Source organism: Eptatretus burgeri, chromosome 11 (genome assembly GCF_056783735.1).
Source record: "Eptatretus burgeri isolate ZD-2024b chromosome 11, Ebu_testis_v1, whole genome shotgun sequence".
Classification (NCBI taxonomy): Eukaryota; Metazoa; Chordata; class Myxini; order Myxiniformes; family Myxinidae; genus Eptatretus; species Eptatretus burgeri.
In genome coordinates this window covers 70,290,189-70,316,068 of record NC_140971.1, presented here as the reverse complement: position 1 = coordinate 70,316,068, position 25,880 = coordinate 70,290,189, and the positions used below count along the sequence as shown (strand labels likewise).

The following is a 25,880-nucleotide window of genomic DNA, read 5'->3' as shown; positions in this document are numbered from 1 at the left end:
CAGATTTCCCCTTTATGGTGCAACACATCCTTTTGCTGGCGCACTGCACACCACTTGCACCCCTTTTTATGGTTGATCGTTATGTGGTTATTCGTTGTGCAGTTGCAGCAAATGGTGTGGCCGAACAAACCATATAGTCAGAATTACAAGTGATTTATCTCTTGTCACACAATTTCTCGAACAATTGTACAAGCAGCAGTTTGGGTTACACGGCAGCTTCACCCGGTCTTCGGTGAGTATGTGGATGAGAAAGCCAGGGGTATGGTAGGCAGGAAGAGCTCACGGTGATGGGTTGGAGAAATGCAATGGTGGAACGAGTGAGGCTGGGGGGGGGGGCGATGACGGTGGAAGTGTAACAATCATATGTGATTGAGTTGTTGCTATGACAACCTCAGCCCTGGTGCTCCTGCAGAAAGTGCATATTGATCAGAGGAAGTGAGCCCATGTAGGAGATGAACAAGTGCTAACAAATCAAACGTAGCAGTATAAATACTCAGAGGGAAATGTATAAGAAACAGTGCAAACTGTAGTCGAAGCAATGGCCTAAAACACAATGTGCTGCACTTTTCCAACTCGTGTGGACATGCTTATGGGCCGAGGAAGGATGTGGTGCAGGGCTGGAGGGAAATTATGCGAAATAAACCCAAGCCATTCTCAATAATAAAAAAAAAACTATGCACAATAAACTCGGGATGTACAGGCCCGAAGGCAATTGTGGGAACACACGTTATGGCAGGAGTTTCACCCATTGAGAAAATTCTGAGAACGGTCCTAAGGACATGGCGATGCGTTCGCTTAATGGTGGCAAGATGTTCCCTTCAATGGAAACAGTTGGGAAGGTATTTGTAATTTTGTACATCACGGTGTACAGTGCATTGCATCACCTGTCTCCAGGAGGGAAGGAGAGGTGTAATTAAAATTGGTATTCCACACTATAGGCTCTGCATCCATGCAGTGTTGGAGGTACTGTAGCTGTAACACCATGACCTCCTGTGTACGCCCACTCTGCAATCCCACCATCGTGTCCAGAAGCACCGTGCCTCTGAACAACCTTTCCTGCTGGTCCAGGGGAGGGAAAGCAAATTCGGGTCTATTTTAAATTCCTTCTCCGAGCTGTGTCGGACTGTGATGGCTGGAAATCTCGGTGGAAATGTGCGCACGACCGGGTCATGTGATTCACACTGCATTTGCCTGCGGATGGGAGAGAGCTATTGGCTCCAAGTGGTGCGGGGTTGCCGCGGTTGTCGGGAATGCGATAACATTTTCCAAAAATGCTTTGTGGTTTTTTTTTTACGGTACCGTACGAAGTGACCTTCGGTGGTGCAATTCCACTTGTGAAGCTATATTGCAGCAACGTTAGACGCCCCCCCCCTACCTTGTGGAGACCTCACTGGCCCTCCTCCCTGGCCTCGTATAGATCATCGAGTTTGTGATGCTCTCCAGCAGCATAATGCAATTTAATGGACGCACTCCGTGCAGCTCGGCTGCACAGCATCACCGTGGCCCAGCTGGAGGTCCAGCTGCATGCTCATTCCCCATCTCACAATTCCCCCTCCCTTTGCTCTCGCCATCCCACGCCTCCTACCTCCACCCACGGTCGCCTATGTTTCTCCACTGTATAAAAGGCGGAGCTGCCACCAAATAAAGCTCCTGTGGAGCAGTAAAGACTGGCTTGTCCTCTAAGAACCCCCTCAACAACGCAGCACCGCCTCGGTGCTGGCCCTGACGCTCGTGCATACAGACCTGGGTGTGTGTGTGTGTGTGTGTGTGTGTGTGTGTGTGTGTGTGTGTGTGTGTGTGTGTGTGTGTGTGTGTGTGTGTGTGCATGTGTCACACCAAGTGTGCAGCGCTGTTGCTTCGGCTTTTCTTAACCGCAACTTCACCCTGTGCACTGCAGACGTGCTCTCTCTGAGGATCATCGACCGAGCTCAACTCTCGGAGACTCCCCCGCTGGCCAGATCTCGGCCCCACCTATTCCTGGATACCTGGCCCCAGCAGCGCTTGGGTTCCTGAGGTTTCCAAGGTGACTTCTTTGTCCTGTAGTACGGTAAGTGAGGAATTGTTCAGGTGGTGATTGCATGTGGGTGTTGAATGAAATGTCAGGTTGTTTAAAGCAAACTAGTTCAGGAGGTGAGCAGATTGCCCTTTTTATGGGAAGATCTTGTTCTTTTCGTCATTATTTGATTATATCCTTTATAACCGTATTATGAGCAAAATTGGTGATTCCTGTCTGAATGACTGTGCACGTGGGTTGTACGTACTAAAGCGCATCCCAGTGATTGTGTCAGCTTATCAACGGGAAAAAAAGAGGGGAATTTTAACAAATGCAGAGCAAAAGTTACGTTTGTGGGTATGTTGACTGTCACTGCGAACATTGTTGTGTTCAATAACGCTTGAATTGCCTTTTGGAGCTTTACTCAGACAGCAGGACATTGTGAGTAGGGTTGGCCAGGGGGGTAAGGTTTTGTAATTTTGATATATATATATATATATATATATATATATATATATTTTTTTTTTACAGCTATAGGCTCTTGGAGTCAGACATAAGTTGAATGCAGGAAAAGGAGATTGGGAGACGTCAGGACAATTTTGCATGAATTAGAAGGGCATTTGTAGTCAAACAGGATGGTGCGGAGGTTGTGTCCATGTCCTTCAGCTGTCTCGTCTGGGTTTAATTCTCAGCCTCACTATAAACCGTCAGACTATAGTGCTTCGTAGGTTGGGAATTGTGTGGATGGACATTAAGCTGGCGGTCTTGAGTGCTTGCGTTGGTGAACGTTAAACATCCCACGGTGTCTTTCAATTCAGAGTAGGCGAATTATCGCCAGCATCCTGGAGCAAATTCCAAATTCCTGCCATGACTACCACTGCAAAGGCAATGATAAGCAACCCAATGCAATCCTTAACATGGGGCTGCCTTCAGGTAGAACCTAAAAGAAACAAACGAGGACATTTGTATACAACTAACTATCAGGAACCCAGAAAAATTCCATGCAATGTAAAATGTGACTTCAACAATATTCAAAAAGTTGACGTTTCGTTTGCACACACAGACACACACAGACACACACACACACACACACACACACACACACACACACACACACACACACACACACACACACACACACACACACACGTTTCATTCACCATCTTGCGAGATGTGGCAGAAGAACAAAGAGACTGACAAGCGTATTGTATAGATGGACAAACCAGTGTCGTGTATTTGAGATTTGCGCCTGGGATCCATCATCATGAGTTCGGTGCTCGTATAAGATGCATCAAAGAGGATAGACCTGTATACCCATATTTGGGATAGAAGATGGATTTTAAACAAATTTTAGTTGGCTTCATGGGGGATTTTACAAGGAATGTAGAATAGAGTGTGGATTATTGAGATGTTTAAAGTAAAGCGGATGATTTGGGAAGCAGAATGGAATCGGGTTGGGGAAGAGAGGGGTGGGGGTTAATTGGAATTTAGAATGGAATGTGGATTTCGGATTAGAGAATGGTCTGCGGAATATTGCAGATGTAGAATGCAATTTGTTGGGTATGTAGATGGTCATGTGGGTTATTGCTTATTGAGGAGGGAGGAACGAGAGTGAGTTGTTTTGCAAGGAAAATTGAGGATGATGCAGTGAGATGGTTACAAATGGAAAGCGTAATTCGGCAGTTCAGGTGAAATAATGACGACCATGAGAGCAACCACTCACAACACCAAACTTATCAATGCATGAAAACAACTAGTCAGACTATAATAGTATATCACCGAACTTGTCAATCAATTAAAACTAGTTATACGTATACGAATATACCATGAACTTGTCAAAAGATTAAAAAAAACAACTAGTCAGACGTATACTAAACACAGTGCCTACAGAAAGTCCACACCCCCTTTCAAAATTTTCACCTTTTGTTGCCTTATAGCCTGGAATTAATTTGCATTAAATCAGACTTTTTCCACCTTTATTTACGCATGATAACCCACAACTTCCAAGTGAAAAACAAATTCTACAAATTTCATAGATTTAATAAAAAAATACAAAACTAGAATATCTTGGTTGGATAAGTGTCCACCCCCCTTATAATATCAATTGTAAGTTAGCTCAGGTGTATCCAATCACCTTCAAAATCACACACCAAGGTAGTTGCCCTCCTCCTGTGTTAAATTGCAGTGAGTGATTATTTCAGAATAAAATCAGCTGTTCCTGGAGGTTTCCTCTGCTGGGTAGTGCATTTCACAGCAAAGACTCAACCATGAGTACCAAGGAGCTTTCGAAAGACCGCTGGATTGGAGTTGTGGAAAGGCACAGATCAGGGGATGGTTATAAAAATGTTTCAAAGGCCTTCAATATCCTTTGGAGCACAATTAGGACAATCATTAAGAAGTGGAAGGCATACGGTACCACCAAGACCCTGCTTAGATCAGGCCGTCCCTCCAAAGTGGATGACCAAGCAAGGAGGAGACTGATCAAAGAGGCCACCAAGAAGCTAATGGCAACTTTGAAAGAGTTACAGGTCTTTATGGCAAAGACTGGTCACTGTGTGCATGTGACAACAATATCCCAAGCACTCCACGAGTCTGGCTTCTACGGTCAGGTGGCAATAAGGAAGCCATTACTCAAAACACCCACCATGAGTCCCGTTTGAGGTATACAAAAAAACCACTCTGGAGATTCTGAAGCCATGTGGAAAAAATTTTGTGCTCTCACGAATTAAAGATTCAACTTTTTGGCCTAAATGCAAAACGTTATGTTTGGCGACAACCCAACACAGCACATCACCCAAAGAACACCATCCCTACTGTGATGCATGGTGGTGGCAGCATCATGTTATGGGGATGTTTCTCATCAGCAGGGACTGGGGCACTTGTCAGGACAGAAGGGAAAATGGATGGAGCAAAATACAGAAAAATCCAAGAGGAAATCCTGTTGCCTTTTGCAAGAAAGCTGAAATTGGGACGGAAGTTCACCTTTCAAGATGTCAACAACCCAAAGCACACAGGCAAAGCTACACTGGAGTAGCTGAGGAACAAAAAGATAAATGTCCTTGAGTGGCCCTGTCAGAGCCCTGATCTAAATCCAATTGAAAATCTGTGGCATGACTTGAAGATTGCTGTATCAACTTTACTGAGCTTGAACAATGTTGTGCTGAAGAATGGGCGAATTTGCCCAATCAAGGTGTACAAAGTTGATAGAGCCCTATCCCAACAGACTCACAGCTGTAATTGTTGCCAAAGGTGCTTTCGCCAAGTATTAACTCAGGGGGGGTGGACACCTATCCATCCAAGATATTCTCGTTTTGTATTTTTAATTAATTTTCTGAAATTTGTAGAATTTATTTTTCACTCGGAAGTTGTGGGTTACGATGTTTAAATGCACATCATAACCCACAACTTCCAAGTGAAAAACAAAAGGTTGATAAAGCCTGATTTAATTCCAGGCAACAAAGCCTGGTGTTGGCTTCATGGTTTGGGTGACGAGCTTAGGATCTTAGGGTCCTGAGTTTGAGGACTTGGGATTGTGTGTGTGTGTGTGTGTGTGTGTGTGTGTGTGTGTGTGTGTGTGTGTGTGTGTGTGTGTATGTGTGTGTGTGTGTGTGTGTGTGTGTGTGTGTGTGTGTGTGTGTGTGTGTGTGTGTGTGTGTGTGTGTGGTGGGAGAAGGGGTTCGGGACCTGAAGTCACATTTGCATTATGCAGAATTTCCATGGGTCCTGGATAGTCCCACTGGGTCTTTTGTGTCCGTTGGGTCTTTTGGGTCATTTTGGGTCTTCTGGGTCTTTTGTGTCCTCGAGGTCTTTTGGGTGTTTTGGTTTCTCGGGGTCTTAAGGGTCTGTTGGGTCTTTTGTGTCTTGTGGGTCCTTGGGGTATTTTTGGTCTTTTGAGTGTTCTGTGTCTTTGGGGCATTTTTGAGTCTTCGAAGTCTTTTGGATATTTAAGAGTCTTCAGGGTCTTTACGGTCTCTAATGGTCTTCAGGGTCTTTTAGGTATTTAAGGGTGTTTGGGGTCTTTTGTATCCTTGGAATCGTTTGCGTCCTCCGGGTCGTTTGGGTCCTTTTGGTCCTTGGAAGTGGGGGGTGGGGGTCGTTTGAGTCCTCTGGGTACTGCAGGTTAAGCATTTTAGGTTACATTTGTGGGTGACGTCAGGTCAGCTGTCCAGCCAATGGGTGAAGAGCAGATATACACACATACATACATACATACATACATACATACATACATACATACATACATATATACATATATACATACATACATACATACATACATAATCACATAGACTTGCTCCATTATATATATAGATTATATTATTAATGAAAGATTTATATAAATAGATTTTAAAAAATATTTTCAATGGTTGCGAGGGGACGCAGTCCAGCATGTTGAAAATGACAGTTTCAATATTCGAATGACAGTTCGATTCAGTGGTACATGGGGTGGTCGGGCTGCTTGGTAGACAGGTTATTTTTAAGGTGAGATGTCCATCATTTAATGTTTTGTTATATCATGGAATGTGCTATGAGAGTTATAAATACGTAATTGTATTGTAATCCATTAAATCTTCTATCGAGTGAAGTCTGATTAGTAATGTTGCATTGATGGGTTGACTGACTGTACGGACGCAACTGAAGTTGTGGATCGGCTGATGAAGGTAATCTACTGATGTGGATCTGCCGTTTGGAGAGGTTCTGGGCTAAAAGGATTGAAACCTTGAGGAAGAACGGTGCCCAGGTGATGATGCATCGGGAAACTGGAGTCGGGAAACCATTCAATTGCTTACAGGTTAATGTTCTTACTCTAGGTAAGACAACTGTTTTGAGGTTTACAATTTAAATAAAGTAGTTTAATTTCTCGGATGTTGTGAAAGTAACATCATTTATAGTAATCCTTTAAATTATATTATTATGCCTTAGGAGTAGCCAACGAGGAACAGAAATGGAAACGTGTGTGTGTGTGTGTGTGTGTGTGTGTGTGTGTGTGTGTGTGTGTGTGTGTGTGTGTGTGTGTGTGTGTGTGTGTGTGTGTGTGTTTCGTGCCAACAAGTAAAGGAGGATTTGTCCGCAGGAAGCAATCTTCACATGACGTGTATCAACACCTAGCTGCATGTTGTTTTGTATGGGAGAATGCCGATACCGCCGATGCAGTGCCCCCAACTGATACGATAAGGGAATTGTAATCGTTCATGTTCGGAAGCAAATGTTAGCACATTTGACAGTCGGCTTAGCGTCCCCTCAAATGATGACATCATACTCATCGCTGCAATGTCCTACCTGTGAAGCACCAGGATGATAGTCTGCAGGCAGGCTGGAAACAAAACCCAGACTTGGCATCTCCAAAGCGAGTATCCGACCTCTGCGCTATCTTATCAGACCCCAGTAAGCAATTATCAGGTATATTTTCCCCTCGATAAACGAGCAACAATGGCAATACCATTCTGCACATCAGCATGGTTTGTGTGGATTGGCAGCCGTTTTGGGGTTATTCAATCCTCCTTCGGTGCAGAATTGGAATTTAACACTCAGAGAACATCTCGTCGCAATGTCGAGCTGTTCATTGAAGGCAGTTGGTCTGGTTAGCCCAATGGCACACGGTGAAATAGGTCCAAAGATCTGCAGACACTGTAATTGAACATGCAGCTCCCTAATGAGCCAAGTCAAAGTGCAAAAGGAAAACAAAAACCTTGTCAATCCCCGTCGTGGACTTTCAAAAACAAAAACCTTGTCGATCCCCGTCGTGGACTTTCAAAAACAAAAACCTTGTCAATCCCCGTCATGGACTTTCAAAAACAAAAACCTTGTCAATCCCCATCGTGGACTTTCAAAAACAAAAACCTTGTCAATCCCCGGCATGGACTTTCAAAAACAAAAACCTTGTCGATCCCTGTCGTGAACTTTCAAAAACAAAAACCTTGTCAATCCCCGTCGTGGACTTTCAAAAACAAAAACCTTGTCGATCCCCGTCGTGAACTTTCAAAAACAAAAACCTTGTCAATCCCCGTCGTGGACTTTCAAAAACAAAAACCTTGTCAATCCCCGTCATGGACTTTCAAAAACAAAAACCTTGTCAATCCCCATCGTGGACTTTCAAAAACAAAAACCTTGTCAATCCCCATCGTGGACTTTCAAAAACAAAAACCTTGTCAATCCCCATCGTGGACTTTCAAAAACAAAAACCTTGTCAATCCCCGTCGTGAACTTTCAAAAACAAAAACCTTGTCAATCCCCATCGTGGACTTTCAAAAACAAAAACCTTGTCAATCCCCGTCGTGAACTTTCAAAAACAAAAACCTTGTCAATCCCCATCGTGGACTTTCAAAAACAAAAACCTTGTCAATCCCCGTCATGGACTTTCAAAAACAAAAACCTTGTCAATCCCCGTCATGGACTTTCAAAAACAAAAACCTTGTCAATCCCCATCGTGGACTTTCAAAAACAAAAACCTTGTCAATCCCCGTCATGGACTTTCAAAAACAAAAACCTTGTCAATCCCCGTCGTGGACTTTCAAAAACAAAAACCTTGTCAATCCCCGTCATGGACTTTCAAAAACAAAAACCTTGTCAATCCCCGTCGTGGATTTTCAAAAACAAAAACCTTGTCAATCCCCGTCGTGGACTTTCAAAAGCAAAAACCGTGTGACATTTTTGCTAATGTGTCAGCAGAGCACTGATGTGACCTTTGAAATAAGGTTGAAAAAAAGGGTTTAATTATTTATAATCTATTACAATGCTTCCAGGGTCTTTCTTGCAAATGAGAGATGAGTGAATATATTTAATTGTAAGCCGGATAAAATTAAACTATCATTTTGTTTTCTTTGCTGGAACCATAAAAGGGCCCATTAGTATGCAGAAGGTGATTTTTCAGGATTATGCAAAGCTCAATTCCTCGCACCACCCTCACCTCCTCCTCCCCCCCCCCAACTCCCTCACCCATCCCTACTTTTCACCTTTTATGCACTTCCCCTTATTTCTCGAGTAAAGACCATCCGATGATATGAAATTAAGAAGAGAGTTGGATTGACCTGGTTGGTCTTCCCATCTGAGCACACATCCTATGCAGTGTTGAGTATGCTCCTGTCCACTGATGTCCTGCATGATACATGTATCCAGCAGAAGCTTCTCCAGGAAACTTTGGGAAAGATGGAATATTAAAAGAAGTAGAACAGAGATGTAGGGATTTTGCATCAGACAGACACAGTCAGATAGCAATTGTAGACTGACATTTCAGATAATTTATAACACCAGTGAAGACACCATCCTAACAGACAGGATAATTCCCCAAGAATTGGCGTACAGGTGTTTTAGTTTGACTTGTCATACCTGGTCCCATTGCGAGCGGTACTCTGCTCGACGTAGTTACACACAGAGAATCCTGGTGCTCCCCCACCTCGAACCCTCGAGATTATGAATTTTTTTTTTTACCACTTCCAACCTCCTCGTGCACACCCCCAAATAAAACCGCCAGTTCTAACACATTCCATCCAGCAGTTCAGGAATGCATTGAAGTCACACACACACACACACACACACACACACACACACACACACACACACACACACACACACACACACACACACACTTTTCAAATTTTATATATGGTAGTATGATCCCGCACATTTCTCACAACGCTGCACACACCCTAGCTCGTAAGAGTGTGTTTGGCATTGTCATCTCAGCACGTGCTCATGTTGTGACTACGTGTTGATTTATCCACCGTCAATATAATGTCCCTGTACTCGTGCCATATGTGTACGAAGCTTCTTTATTAGTGTAAGATTACCATTCCAAAAATCAAACAAACACTCAACATTGGACATGTTTTTAAAATTCGAACAAACCCAACACCCTTCATGTCCCTCTTGCGATATCACACACCTTTCACATGGTTTGATGCCATTCTTTCCTTGCTTTGGTTTTTACAGCAATGCACATTCTCAAAGGTGTGTGTGTGTGTGTGTGTGTGTGTGTTCCTTTGTATAAATATATATCCATATTTATGTGTGTGTGTGTGTGTATACGTATATATCTACATATTACGAAGACTCTCATCATGTATATACATACTAGCAGGGTACCCGTCGAAGACGGGTAATGTCACTGAAATGGACGCTCATTTTCAGCCCTGAATTTCATGAAAGATAAGCATCAATTCACCACAAAAATTACATTAAGCTCCCTTCCAGATAGTAAAGTAAATACCTGCCAATTGTCCGGAGGCTATGATGTGATTTGGCGCCGCAAATTGGCACCAAAATTTGGCGTTTGTCTTATTGTATATAGATGTATATATGTACATATACGCTACCGGTCGAAAGTTTTAGAACAGCCCCATTTTTCCAGGTTTTACTGAAATTTAAGCAGTTCAAGTCCAGTGATTAACCTGAAATGGTACAAAGCTAAGCGGTAAACTGCCAGAGGTTAAAAAAAAGTTTAGGTTACCAAAAACTGAAAAATAATGTAAATTTCAGAGTTGTTAACAAAGGGCTCTTTTCAGGGAACAAGTAATGGGTTAGAAACTGCAGCTGTTATGCAGCAATGGAAGTAAATTAAGCCTTGAAAGTTGATGCAAACAATTCCAACAGGTGTCCCAACTTTTGTTGATTAGTTGCAAACCCTGTGTCTGTATAAAAGCAGTGTTGGAGCAAACTGTGTTGCTACACCCTCTGAAGCATTATTCAGACAATATTGCACTGCAGGAAGTAGTATATTGCTCTCATAATGGCGAGAAAAAGACAATTAACAAAGGAAGACAGACAAACCAATATAATCCTTAAAAGCGTCGGTCTTTCCTTGAGAGAAATTGCAAAGTAAGCCAAGGTGTCAGTGAGTACAGTTTCTGACACAATCAAAAAGCACTTGGAAACTGGAGGAAACTCTGGCAGACCTAAAGCCACAACACAATCAGAACAGAAGTTTCTGAGAGTCAACAGCTTGCATGATAGGCGGCTCACAGGACAGCAGCTTCAAGCACAGCTTAACACTGGTCAAAGTAAGGAAGTCTCAGTTTCAACTGTGAAGAGAAGATTTCAAGCTGCAGGTTTGACAGGTCGAGTGGCAGTAAGAAAGCCATTGCTAAGATGGCAAAATAAGAAAAAAAGGCTTTCCTGGGCCATGAATCACCACCAGTGGACTACTGAAAACTGGAAGAAGGTCTTATGGACCGATGAATCAAAATTTGAAATCTTTGGGTCATCACGCAGGGTTTTTGTACACCGTTGAGTAGGCGAAAGGATGGTTCGTCAGTGTGTGACACCAACTGTCAAACATGGAGGAGGAAGCGTGATGATCTGGGGCTCTTTTGCTGGATCCAGACTCGGTGACTTGCACAGAGTGACTGGCACCCTGAACCAAAAGGGCGACCATAGCATTTTGCAGTGCCATGCAATACCCTCTGGTCCATGCCTAGTTGGTCAGGGGTTCATCCGACTGCAAGATAACAACCCAAAACATACCTCCAGGCTATGTCAGAACTACCTCAGAAGAAAAGAACAAGACGGGAGGCTTCAAATCATGGAATGGCCAGCACAGTCTCCAGACTTAAACCCCATCAAGCTGGTTTGGGATGAACTGGACAGAAGGGTGAAAGCAAAGCAACCAACAAGTGGAACACGTTTGTGGGAACTTCTGCAACAGTGTTGGGAAGAACTTTCCGAACAATATTTGATTTCCATTGTAGAAAGAATGCCACGAGTATGTTCGGCTGTTATATGTGCAATAGGTGGCTACTTTGATGTGTCAAAATTTAGATTAAATTTTGTTCAACAAAACGATTCCATGATTTCTTTTTTAACTGCAATTGTTTATTTGTTCAATGCTTTTATATCAGAGTACATTGAAACATTAAACTGCATAATTTCAGTAAAAACTGGAAAAATGGGGGTGTTCTAAAACTTTTGACCGGTGGTGTATGCATTTATGTGTGTGTATATATATATATATATATATATATATATATATATATATATATATATATATATATATATATATATATATATATATATATATATATATATATATATATATATATATATATATATATATACACATACATGTATGTATATAGTTCTGACCCACCTGTTTGTTTCGTTCAAATTTCCGGCAATGTAGATAAGTTGTTCGTATGAGTTTGTTAATTTGGTTGCGCAACGCACGAGCTCATTTATTTTTGGGACATGTATTCGAAATGTCGCACTCAGGGATCCAGAGGTGAAATGTATTAGGGCAATCCACACCTGCATGCCACACGAACGTTAACGACTCAGGTCGAGTCTAGCAAAATGGAGGGGGGTCGTGTTGCGGTTCTCGGAACCGCATGCCTACAACAGATAGGTCTCCCAAGACAGTTATGCCATTATTATACGTGTAGATAGTTCTTTTGTTTTGTTTAGCGGGACAACAGGGAGTGCGTTGCAATGATTTAATAGTTAGGGTTGCTAAATCCATTTTTTTCATTTCATCCCCACTTCATTTCTTTCCTGGGATAAATCAGTCACGTGCGCTTTCGTTGTAAGGTGGGCAAACTGCCGTGCCTCCGTGAAGGATCCACTGCACCCGGAGTCTCGTTCCCGGGCGAGCCCGAAACACGGCATGTGTGGCGAGTGATGTGCGCTCGGTGCTGGACTGTCCATTTTAGCTTCCAAGAAGCTGGGGAGAATTGCCGATTGCATTGGAAAGGCATGCAAACAAATACCTCTGAAGAGGCTGCACGGATGGTGTTTTTTTGACAGCAAGACAATCCACGGTTCCCTCTGCCCTGCTTGCCCCTCATCTCATTTACCACAGCGTACCGTCCTTCACCTGACATGACGTGCGGTCCGCAATGGCCCGAGATCTCAGAGCGAACACCCCCGGGATCCGCAAGCGGCTCAGATGGAGGATACGTGGTCGGTCTGGGAGGTTCTCCGGAAGACCGCAGGTCCATGGTCGGTTCACCCGAGGACAAGGGTCAGGTCAGGTATGGGAGCATGTGCCAGAACAGCACATCGCTGCGTCCACTTTCCGCCAGTACTCCAGGGGCCTCCATCTGGCCTTCCCCCAGGCAGATCCCAGGCCCATCCCCATCTCCTTGAGATGATGGTCAACCTGCTGCAACCACGAGGCACGTGGTCGGACCATTGGCCTCCTCCACTCATGAGACTCCCTCACTGAGAGAATCTGGTGAGCAGGATCAGCATCAGGAAAACGAGCCACATGTCCATACAGCCGCAACTGACGCTCACGGACCATGCAGGTAACAAATCTCATCCGAGTCTCTCTCAGCAACCGCTCGTTGGACGCAGAATCTGACCAGCGATAGCCAAGGATTCTCCGAAGAGACCTGGTACCAAAGGAATTAAGTCTCCGTCTCAGATATTGGTCAGAGCCCAAGTCTCGCATCCATAGAGCAAGACTGGAAGCACCAAGGACCTGAAGACTTGGACTTTCGTCCCCCCGCACAGGTACCAGCAGCGCCACACCCCATGATCCAGTGAATCCATGACTCCCCAGGCCCGACCCAGACGTCTATTGACCTCTGACTCACAGCCAGCAGAGACATGAATATCACTGCCAAGGAAAGTGAATCTGTCCATGACCTCAACATCCTCACCACAAACAGACACAGACAGGACAGCAGCATCCAAGATGTCATTGAAAGCCTGGATCTTAGTTTTGACCCAAGAAACCCGTAATCCCAGCGGCTCCGACTCGTCATTCAGCACCTCGAGGGCCCTCAAAAGGATATCTCAAGTCTCCGCAAAGATGACTGCATCATCTGTGAAATCAAGGTCCGAGGTCTTGACATTCCCAAACGATGCACCGCAGCTTGATCTTTCCGACATCCTCCCTAAAATCCAGCCCATACAAGTGCTGAAAAGTGTGGGGGCCAGTACACACCCCTGACAAACTCTAGTAACAACTGGAAATAAGTCAGAGATGGTACCACCACACTTCACAGCACTCTCAGTACCAGAGTAGAGTTCAGACATCAGATCGATCAGTTTTGGTGGCACCCCACGAAGACCAAGAATCCTCCAGAGGGCATCCCGATTCACTGAATCGAACGCTTTACAGAGATCAACATAGGCTGCAAGCAGCCCCTGCCAAAACTCTCGTCTGCGTTCGGTGAGGACCCGAAGAGCAAGGATACGGTCAATCGTTGACCTCTTTGGTGTAAAGCCTGACTGCTCTGGATGCTGGTGCTCAAGCAGATGGTGGCGAACCCTATCAAGAATTATCCATGCGAAGACCTTGCCCGGCACTGAGAGCAGCGTCACCCCTCGGTAGTTGTTGCAGTCTTGGCGATCACCCTTCCCTTTCCAGAGATGGACAACAAGGCCCCTCTTCCAATCAGTTGGGATGATGCCTGTGTTCCAGGCAGAGCACAAAGCTGCGTGCAACGACATGAGTGCAGCATTTCCACCGGCCTTGAGAAGTTCAGCATGGATGCCACAGATCCCTGGAGCTTTACCCCGTTTCAACCGGTTCACCACAGCCTGTGTTTCCACAAGCGAAGGTGGGCCACAGTTGATTGGAGGGTCAGCAACAGGGATTGTAACACCCTTGACATCCAACTCGACAGCTGGGGGATCAGCCTGGTACAACTGCTCAAAGTAACCGGCCCAGCGGGCCTTCGCTTCAGACTTCTCTGGCAAGAGCCTACCACTCTGTGCTCTAACGGCAGTGCTCCAAGGGATGGGCTTGGATGAACGCAATGCGCGAATTCCCCTGTAAGCGGGATGAGAATCACCTGTCCACAGGTGATGCTCTACCCCCTCACAGATTCCTCGCACATAGGCTTCCTTGTCCACACTTGGTGCACGTACAGTTTTACGCCTCAGTTCCCTGAACAGCTCAGCTCTGCCATTCAGCCTGGCCCTGCGATCCAGTGTCCCTTGAGTATCCAGTAATGGTATCCAGTGTCCCTTGAGAGACAAAATTCTTCTTTGCCCTGCGGTGAGCTCCAAGGCATCCACCGGCAACATCAAGGACGGTGGTCTTGAAGGTACTCCACAACTCTTCAGGACCCCCCAAAGCACCCAGATACCCCAAATGTCCACTCAGCCTGTTTGCAAACTCCTCAGCTACACTCTCATCCTTGAGCTTGCCAACATCCAGCCTAGATGGGATAGTACCATTCTCCAGGATTTAAGGTGCAGCTTTAGAGTTGCTACAACAAGCCGGTGGTCAGTATTGAGGAACTGAGCACTCCGGTAGACCCTGCAGTTCTGGATCATCCTCCAGCGACTGTCAACGAGGACATGGTCAATCTCCTTTGCCACACCGCCAGCGTTGGAATACTAAGTCCAGCGATGAGCTTGTGGGCGCTGAAACCATGAACCAGCCACCCTAAGTCCATGACTTCTTGCAAAGTCAAGGAACTCAGTGCTATTTTGGTTCATAGTTCCTGACCCATGGGGACCAACACATGTCTCATAACCATCCCTATCAGTTCCAGTCGATGCATTGAAATCCCCCAAGACTAGAAGTGTATCTCGTCTGGGGCACTGATCAACCACAGACTCGAGCGTGGCGTAGAATGTGTCTTTCACGGTGAGGTCACTCGCCTCAGTCGGAGCATAGACAGAGACCAGGGAAATGACACCTAAGGAGTGACGAATCCTTAGTCTCATAATACGCTCGTTGACCGGTGTTACCTCAATTATCATTGGGAGTCAGCTTATTGGACACAGCTACAGCAACTCCTTGGGTATGGTAACCATCAGAGCGACCAGACCAATAGTAGGTGTAACCACCCACCATTATCCCGCCGCAATCCGGTCTCCGAACCTCAGAGAGTGCTGCGATACCGATGTCCAAACGCTTGAGCTCAGATGATAACAGAGACAGGTGATCATCCTCTTTTAGGGATAGGACATTCCAGGCACCCACCCGAAGGGACCGCCTCACCCGGGCTCACCCGGGCCGGACACGAGAAGGATTGACAGACCGAGAGCTCTTTCACGATTCTGTGGGTGGTGGTGCATGGCCGTTCTTAGTTGGTGGAGCGATCCGTCTGGTTGATTCCGATAACGAGCGAGACTCCGACACGCTAACTAGTTCCGCGACCCCGTCGTGGCCGGCGGACTAACTTCTTAGAGGGACGAGCGGAGGAGGAGAAGAGGACCTTCTTAGAGGGTTAACCGCCTCAGGTTAACTCAAGGAGACCGCCGTCTGGTGGACGACACCTCAGCACCACTCTGACACTCTCCCGCAATCTGACCCAGGGATGTTACCCCATGGTTTCCCTTCTTTCATCAAAGATTGGGGGTCCCGAAGGCTTTGCCCCAATCCCGTCATCCGGTGAGCTGCCCTGCGAAGGGAAGCTGCACAGGAGGTACTCCCACGGAGTGGGTTTTCAGATTTTTTTGCGTTGTTGTGTTTTGCGGAATGAAGGGTTTTACGGTGGCTGGAGTGCAATTCCTGCCACCAACCTCCTAATAAAAAAGTAACCCAACTGCAGGAGGACATCTGCAGACTCAGTTGGGCACTAGATATGGATGGCCGTTGGCTCACAAGGAGCTCCTCTGTCCTTTGACCCACCCGCCTCCTTGGTCCCGCCCACCACTCCACCCTCGCACTCTGGACTCCGCCCCTTCTCCACTCAAGCTCCTTCAGAACACAGGACAAGGGGTCCAGACCCGATGAAGATTTGCTTGTGATTCGCGTGCAGATTTCGGTGTTGGCGATTCTTGTCATCTTGTGGAGTCAGAGCGCAATGTTCCCGCTGTTGGGGATGGCCTTGCCGGAAACTGAATGAGGCAGTTTCCGGCCCAAGCTGGTGGGCCACGTGAGGGGTCGGGGCCAATCAGAGCGCCCGATTCGGGCGATGACGTTTGAATTTGGCATGGCCCCTCCCCCCGAGCTTCGGGCCCTATAAAAGACGGAGAAGTTCCTCCATCTCGTGTGTGCGTTTTCACGCGGTGTTCCTATTCCCGCCTCCTGCTTCTCGTCTCCGCCCATGCCTCGCCTCGTCGATCCGCCTCCTGCTTCTCGACTCCGTCTCCTTGTCTCTGCCCACGCCTCGACGTCGACCCCACCCGCCTCCCTGATCCCGCCCACCATTCCACCCTCGCACTCTGGACTCCGCCCCTTCTCCACTCAAGCTCCTTCAGAACACAGTCTCTGTGTGTGCAGCTGGGGCCAGAGACAACGCGACTACTGTTGGGTACCGCATCACAGAGCATTCCCACCCCCCCCCCCCGAAACGTATTGTTGGTGCATCGGGCGCACGGGTACCGAGAGCATAACCGCAACTCCCCTCGCTCCCTGGCTGCAAAACTCCCAACTCATCGTGGTTTCTTTTTCTGTGTCTGTGTGTGTGTTTGTGTGTGTCCTGGTGCCTGTCTGGTTAAGTAAGTCTGTAGAAGATCATTATTGTTATTAATTTCGCATCAAGTCTGCTCTGTGTCTGCTTTTGTAAGTTGCTTGTATTATTGTCGCACAACACATTTCTTCCTGTCTCTGCACAACACACCCCAATAAGAAATCATCACTGTGCCACATAGCTTTCCTCGCCTACTTGTTAATAAATAATTATCATTAGGAATGTTCCTTGCTCGTTTTTGTCTTTTCTTTCATTGATCCAGCATGGTCCGAATCCAAGTGCAGCCGGGACTTTATTCCCAACGATCTGTTCCTTTTAGCCGGTACGTCCTTGGCAGTGTCGCTCGGCTGCATCCGAACCGGTAAAGTGATCCGGTTCGGACAAGGCGTACCGAGGGCATGTTTCCCCGGTAATTAAACCACGTGATTAATTAGGTAACCCGATTAACCCACAGACGGGAGGACCCAAGGTCACGCGGTTGAGTTATTGGTGTTCACGGTTGGTTAAGCGACCCGCTGCGTCATGGAACTATCCGTGTGCGACGGCCTACAATTACGGGCAGTCTGGTGGGAATTTTTCAATCAATGGAATTACAAACTATTAGAATATTTCGTCTCATTCACCAAATACCACTATCATCTCCGCCTCTATCGCTGTCTCCACTCCCGTCTGAACTTATTTCTAGCCGGCCCAACATCCAGTGTTTTAGATTCAATGATTCACGAAAAATATGTTATTTATTTATTTAGTTATTATATTAATTTTGGGTTTGGTGAGATGCGAATCTGTACACTTCTGAACTTCCTAGGTGAAAATGGACTGCATTTTCGAACTCAGTGGGGTCGATTTACTCTAAGAAATGTTAAGACGGACCACAAATTAATTACATTAGAAAATATCGAAATGAGTAGGATTAGTTACTCAACTCCAGTAATGATAAATCTTGTGTTAGGTCATATTTTCGAAATGGTCGTGATTTCAATGTCGGAGCAATCATTTCTTAGAGTTAGAAAATGCACTCCATTTCCACCTCAGACATCCAGAAGTACCCGTAATCGTACCTGACCATACCCGAATTTATTCAAGTCATGAGACTAAAAGTCATCATATGGAGCGACCTCTAAATCACCTCCGATCAAGCTAAAAAAAAAAATTATGCGTGTTATTGGATCATATTAGAAGAATTTTAAGCTTGTGGAGCAACATTCTATTTTTTTCGACTTTTTTGGACCACCCTTTTATATATATATATATATATATATATATATATATATATATATATATATATATATATATATATATATATATTGTGTGTAAAATGTCGTTGCTTGTTATCTCCATTTGCGGTTTTAAGGAGATGGAGCGAAGTCCTCCCAGGACTCAAAGTATGCACCTCTGCTTTGGTAAGGGATCACAGTTCATGGACCAAGCTGTTCAACTTTGTTGTTCTCAGGGTTTCGTTTGGAGAGCTCTTTTCAGGATCATCACCGAACCCAGACTACCTCCAGTTGTAGTTCCTTTGTGGTAATATTCCCAAGGATGCTTTTTAAAATCTCAGTGAGGTTCTTTATTATTATTCCTGTTGCTCCAATTATCACTGATCGTGTAATTTTGATTCTCTTCAGCTCCCAAGATCTCTTGATCTCTTTTTTGAGGTCCTGATATTTGGTCATTTTCTTGATTTCTCCATTATTTAAGCCAAAATTGCTGGGTACTGATATCTCCATCAGCAATGCTACCTTTTCCTTTTTGTTCCTGAGAACGGTGTCTGGTCACAAGGCTTTGTTTTCCATGTTCACACTCAACGTGTGTGTGTGTGTGTGTGTGTGTGTGTGTGTGTGTGTGTGTGTGTGTGTGTGTGTGTGTGTGTGTGTGTGTGTGTGTGTGTGTGTGTGTGTGTGTGCGTGTGTGTGTGTTAGGATATTTTAATATTGCAGCCTAACTCGCCTTTCGTCATGGTCAGACAAAGTTATTGTTTTTAACCATCGATCATATTTTTCCATCTAATTTGATAAGTTGATTTTTCAACCCGATTATGGATTGTGTCAAAGTTACCTATGCCAATTCCTCAATGTGTGTTTTCCCGCCACACATGTGGCTTGAGGTGCAGTATAATGCTCTACGGTACGAGGTGGTCACTCAAAAATTAAAATGGGCCAATTTTTTATTATTTATTTGTTTATTTATTTCTGAGGGAATCAACCGGTCCTAATTCTGGGGAAATAAACCTGTCCGTAAGGATGGGTTCTTTGTTCGTAGAGAGAGAGAGAGTTGGTGTCCCCGCACCCTGAACAGCTGAGACTTAATGTTCTTTCTTGCCGTAAACCTCCCCTTGCAAACCGTGAGTACAACCTCCAGTTTCAACTCATTCTGTCCAGCAGTTCAGGAGTGCATGGAAGTGAGAAAAAACACACACACACACACTCTTCTCAAATTATAATGACTAGCAATGTACAGGCGATCTTGTTCCAAGCACGCACCACGTTCTTCCAACACATCCCTTTATTGGGGCAGTGTATAGGCAACAGAACGCTGCCTCAATCGCTCCCGAAAATAAAATAAAAAAATAACCTGGGGGTCTGTTCCATTATACCAATCTGCTTGCTATCGCTCGCCGTGCCAGAGCCGTTCCTTATCAACCGTTTCGTTGGAGTGCTTAACTCATTTGGTGAGCGCTCTCCAAGTTGATTGGTCAAGGAACACATCCTGGGTTACATATATGAAGGAAAAACATGCTTACTCCTTATGGAATATATATTACATCATGGTCATGTAGCTCAGATATTTCCAAATCACCCCCTCCCCGAAAGGAAGAAAATGCCAAGATGAATGAAATTTTCTAAAATTAAAATTTGATGAAATCAAACAAAACTTGCACAGGCACAACTTTAAGGTGCCCTTATTAATCCCTGAAAGTTTCAGCTTCATTTTACCCATCTTGCCATTTTTTATCAAATCATTTCAGCGGAGTAGATGACACATACAACATGCAGACATCATACAAGCAACATACTTCCCCTTCATTGTCTAGACATGAATGTATCATGATTTATAATACACTTCTCTAAAAAAGTCGATTTATAATATAATTATCTCCACGCTTTTTGAAAAAAAAACGGTGGGGAGGATATTGAAATTGACTCCGACCATCCGTCATGCGATGTCTTCCTAAACAGGTGGGCAGAAAGTCACCAAACTTGGTACTGATGATCACCACATGGCAAGAAGGTGTAAGAGCAGTGTCGTTTTTGGCCCTACTCCCTGGGGTGGGGTCAAAAGGTGAAACACTGAAAAATGCAATGGTTGGCACATTTTAAAACGTTTAGAAATGAAACTTTGTAGACACAATCAACATTGGGGGTACATGAAATATGTAAAAATTTTGGGGATTTGACCCCAGGTTCATTCTCCAGGGGGTTTGGGACTTCGGGTCACAGGGGTAAAAAAGCAAAAAACATCTTTTTAACTCAAAATTTCATATTAGGTCATTCCTGGTAGAACTTTTGTCATCTTTCAACTTTGCTTTACGTGGGAATCTTGGGTACTTGCAATGACACGCCTTCAATTTTACTGTTATTCTACTTGTAATACACTTCATTAGATACTTCTATGAAAATGTATAATAGGATATTATCATATGAGTATGGAGGCTTGATATTGGATGTTATTACATGCAAAAAAAGGCATCATAAGTTTCCAGAGTTGGAATGACTCATTTCCAAAACATTTCCACGTTTTTTGCAGGAAGTGCAAACAGATGTGCACGTGATACTTTACCATTGTTTATTACGATGTAGTACGATGAACTTTGCATGAATGTAATGCTCACATTTAGAAAATGTCACTTAATATTTTGGATGCAGGGAGTAACTTAATTTGCCAATGTTTGGGTTTCCTGTCTAAAGTATATATAATCTACCATTCTACATAAATGTGTACAGAGTTGGAAAACATAAATACCTCTAATTTTCTTATTTTTGTCTTTACGATTTGATTTTGAGGAAATGTGATCACTATAATTTTCCAAGCCCATGGAATTTAGACGGTAATTAGTTATTATCATTTTTGCAGGGAATAAGTGACAATTGGAGAGCAAACGAATGGAGAAAGCAGTCAGATAGGAAGGGGACGATTACGTGATTACAACCAACCTGTCCACCAAGTTTGGTCCGAATCTGTCCATAACTTTTTGAGATATCATGCTATATTGTTGCGAATCTGGAAGCCATGAGCACACAACATTCAGGTCCTACAGCTCAGTTACTTCAATAAGTGAATGTGGATAGATAGCTCCCTTTCCCTAGTCTAATGGGTGAATAAATGTAAATGTGCTGTGAGTTACTTTGATAGTCAGGGTTTTCTTTTATTTTACACCTCTCATAACTACGCCAATGCCAGCATCACCTTTGCCTCACTCTGGCCGACGCCATGCCTTCGTGCGTGTCAGTACGTACGTAGGCCGAGCCCACGCAGAATACAGTTCCTCTGGCTGTTTGGTGGGCGGAACCCACACAGAACCATGTTGTTCAACTTCCTGTTGGAGGGGCGGTCCTTTGGAAGAAGGCGGAGTTCAAGGAGGGGCCTCGTCGCGGCCCTCGACCAATCAGCGTGCTATGGGTGGGGTGACCGCCGCTCGGCCAATCGGATCCCCGACAGGAGGAAAGGGGTCCGCGTGATGTCACCACGCCCCTGGGCCAATCAATGGACTTGCCGCTCGTTTTGGCCAATGACAGGCCGACGAGCAGTTCTGCGCGTCAAAAACCATCCAGTCAGGGAGAGCGGGTGGGGTGGAGGCGTCCCCCCCCCCCCCGGAGACAGGGTGAATAAGGGTGCGGCGCGTTAGGACTGAGATCCTCTTCCTCTTCCTCCTCCTCATGATCAAGAGCTTGAGAAACACCATCCCCCACGAGAGCCGCGGGGGTTGCGCGCCGCGTCCCTGCTGCTGGATTCGGCTCACCTCTCGCCGGTCCCAGGTTCGACTCAGCGCGAAGACCACACGAGGTGGACAGGTCCGAGGCAGAATCTGGTCTTCAGCTCGCCCTTTCCTTCCAAGCTGGAGGCCTCAATAAAGACCACTTTGGGTGTGTGTGTGTGTGTGTGTGTGTGTGTGTGTGTGTGTGTGTGTGTGTGTGTGTGTGTGTGTGTGTGTGTGTGTGTGTGTGTGTGTGTGTGGCACCAGTCCAGTAAGTAGAAAGTTTACAAGTTCCTTGCTGTACATACGTGCCTCTTATATTCAGATAACTCTGCTTCTTACGTCCCCCCCCCCCCCTTGCTCCATTATAAATAAATCCATGTGTTAAATGTATCGGTTCGTTTTTGTCTTTCTTTAATTGGTTTAACACGGTGCGTGTTTGAGAATTAGCCAGGCTGTTGCTGCTGTAAAGGGACATTGGGACCGACGGAAGCTCGGTGACCGTCCGCTCGGGTCGTACACGGTTCGAGTACGCGAGCGACTCGTCCCGTACTGGCATCGTCGAGGGTGAATTTCCCCGGTAGTTGGACAACGTGGGTATTTAGGTAAATTGAAATTGGCAATCGACCCTACCCCACATGGTCGACCTATCGGCGAACTTCGGTCCGATAAGGGACCCGTCGGCTCCGGAGTTATCCGGGGTGATGACCTATAAATTCCGGGTGATCGGTGGAGTCGACCCTGCAGCTCCATCTAGCGGTCGTGCTCCTCGCCGATTCCCGGCCCCGCAACAATATACCGTTTTTGGCCCCATCACTCAATGGTGAAGAACAACTTTGATAATTAAAAAAATTATCACATCTGGATCTTCACCAAAATCTAATCAATTCGTTCCTCTCACACACCCATCCTGTCCACCAGATTTCATCCAAATCCGTCAATAACTTTTTGAGATATCCTGCTCACAGACACAGACAGACAAGAAGGTATGATAAAATGCAGATAAAATGCATGATAAAAACCATGCAGATGACGTCACTGTCAACTTGACCTTTGAACATGGTTGCAATTTGATACCTGTATCTTTAAGCGTTTCAAAGTTATCTTATATATATTGTTGCGGATTCGCGCCCGCCGGCGTGCTGACGGCCACGTAACTCGAATCGCGGCACGTCGCCCACCGGACGGACAATCCAGTCGTGACCCTCTCGGACTAACGCCGGGAACCAGTCACGGGTGGACCTTTCGGTCTCACCGCGATCGTGCCAATCGGCCCCCGCGTGGGATAGGGTTGCTCGCCAAATTCGACCTACCTAAGTACCCACACGGAGGGTAGACCGGGCGATCGCACCTCGCCGCAGGTCAACTTCGGACACGGGCCACTTAAGCGACCCGTTCCGTACTATCGGGATAACCGAGCGGTGTTATTCGTCGGCCTCGACGGTTCGATTAATTATCGGGCGTCTTAGCCCACGACCAACCCTTTACGTGAAGCAAGATGGGGATTCAATGAAAGAAATGACGAAGCGAAGCGGGAAAACAGTTCAACAATAAGCACATTTATTTCGCGATGAACGGAAAGCACACATATACAATTCCACCAAAAGCACATGTAAAAGAAGAAGACAATGCAATATTACACAAAAAGCAAATGCAACAAAGCAGATCTAACCGACTACCGGGCACACGGCAACACTTATACAATTTTATTTCACAGACGGCGCCGACACACATATTCCCAAAGCAAAAGAAAAGAGAACCACGTTCCAGGATGAGGGGGGTAGGCGGGCCTGGGGCCGAGACCGTGTCGGGCCTACCCGTCTGATGATGAGACGCGAAGTGGCGGTGGTGCCTCAACTCCGCGGGCCTCGCGGACTGTGTCTGGTAGGGGGTGGGAAAAGGGGCCCCCTTTTGTCGCACTATCTCAGCGCGGGGGGAAACAGGAGGGGGTTGCTGATGCTCGGGGAAAGGAGGATTTCACAAAATCTCGGGTCCCGCGACGAGCGTCTCCACCACGACCTCGGTCGCGCCGCCGGCCTCTCCCTCCGCAGTTCCCCGAATCTGACGCGAGCACCCCCTCAACCGCCTTCTCCGCCGCCGCCTCTCCACAGCTTCGTCCGATCGCCCTCTCCGTCTCCTCTCTGGACTCGTCCCAACTCTTCACTGGCTCCGCGAACTCCCAACTGCGAACTGCCAACTGCGAACTGCTCTCTTCTGACGAACGCAGTCATTTTTATAAGCCCCGTGGCTTCGCTCTTTTACCCTTGACCCTCTGCCTCCGACCCTTCACCTCGCTCCCCATTGGCCTGAGGAAAAGTGGGCGTGAATGCTTTTTGATCCATGAATTTGCATATAGCGACCGCCCTCCAACGCCCTGGAGGCGGGGCCAAATCGCCCCTCGCTCACCGATTGGACGGAACAAAAGTGGGCGTGAGTCGTTTTTGATCCGTTTTTCTGCGGAAAGTCCGTGATGTTTTTGAACACGCTGCTCGGTGCGCGCCCTGCACGAGTCCAGTACCGGTGCCCACGAGTGGTGCGGGAATGGTGGTGATGCGACAGTTGCGAGTTGTGACGGTAAAGGGGTGTGGCTGTTGTTGTGAAGTGGCGTTGTGGTTGGTGGTTGTTGTTGTGAAGCGGCGTTGTGGTTGGTGGTTGTTGTGATGGCTGTTGAGACGTGGTTGGTGGTGGTAATAATGGCGGCTGGTCCAAAATAAAGATAGTCAAAGAAAAACGGCTATCCTGAAGAGTCGCAGCCCGCATGAATGACATTTATTCCCTCTAGACAACGGGTTTGGGCCTAACTACACATATACTTACCGAGATATCTCACCTAAGGGACCTGAATGGTGGTTTGCGAATTTGGTCAACCACAACACTACCCCCTCCCCTTTTTACAGACTCGTCCCGAGTCGTCAAATTTTCGTGTGCCATCATGTGTAGTTTTCCCCTCGTACATTTTACCTACGGATCCCTGAGTGCGACATTCATGGTATTCGTGTCCCCAAAATAAATAACCTAAGGGCTGAGTAACTACCTAAACAAACTCACTCACACGGACGACTTAAATAAAATTGCCGGTGCTAAGACATACATGCCGGGGGCGCACTCATATGTACAGTACATCTTAACCTTAACTTACAAATTTTACACTAAACCATGGCCCAGGATCAATGAACTCTGCAAAAAGAAAGCAGTTTGCAGGGAGCCAGGCTGCTCGCATGCAGTCTCTGGCTCAAAACAATGCAGGTGACAGGGAACCTGGCCGGCTGCTCACACGCAGTCCAAGGCCTTCCCTTTTTGAACTGAACGCAGTGAACCACAACAGTGCATGGGCTGCACAAACGTAGTCTCCGTGCCAGCTCAAGTGGCACACGCAATGAACACAATGAATGGATGGGTGCATGGTTTGAACTGAACGCAAACACGGTGCACGGGCCGCCACTGCAGGCCCGTGTTGTAGCTGCCAACAGGGCAGTTCTTGCAGCTTGCAAACTGTTGTTTTTACGATCCTGGCGCACATGGCAATGAACAGGGGGGGCAAAGCAAAAATTGAACGGGGCTGGTGAACAGGGGCAGTGGGCATGGCATGGCAAAGGCAGCAGGCAAACACAGCCCGCAGAAGGAGGCCGCTGCAGGCAAACACAGCCGGCAGACGAACTGGCCG

The 25,880-nt window shown here is 46.1% G+C and overlaps 1 protein-coding gene across 2 annotated transcripts in view; it reads left to right on the top strand.

Annotated features, from left to right (window-relative positions):
• The window catches only part of LOC147017327 (hippocalcin-like protein 1), a 64,266-nt gene that overhangs the window by 5,636 nt on the left and 32,750 nt on the right, over window positions 1–25,880 (top strand). The window contains exons 1-2 of one of the 2 annotated variants that reach the window (XM_085846874.1): window positions 1,605–1,747; window positions 1,898–2,047. The gene's annotated coding sequence lies outside the window, so the exon portion shown is untranslated. Of the gene's footprint in view, window positions 1–1,604; window positions 1,748–1,897; window positions 2,048–25,880 lie in introns of those variants that run through there. The other variant, XM_085846875.1, reaches the window with a different exon arrangement.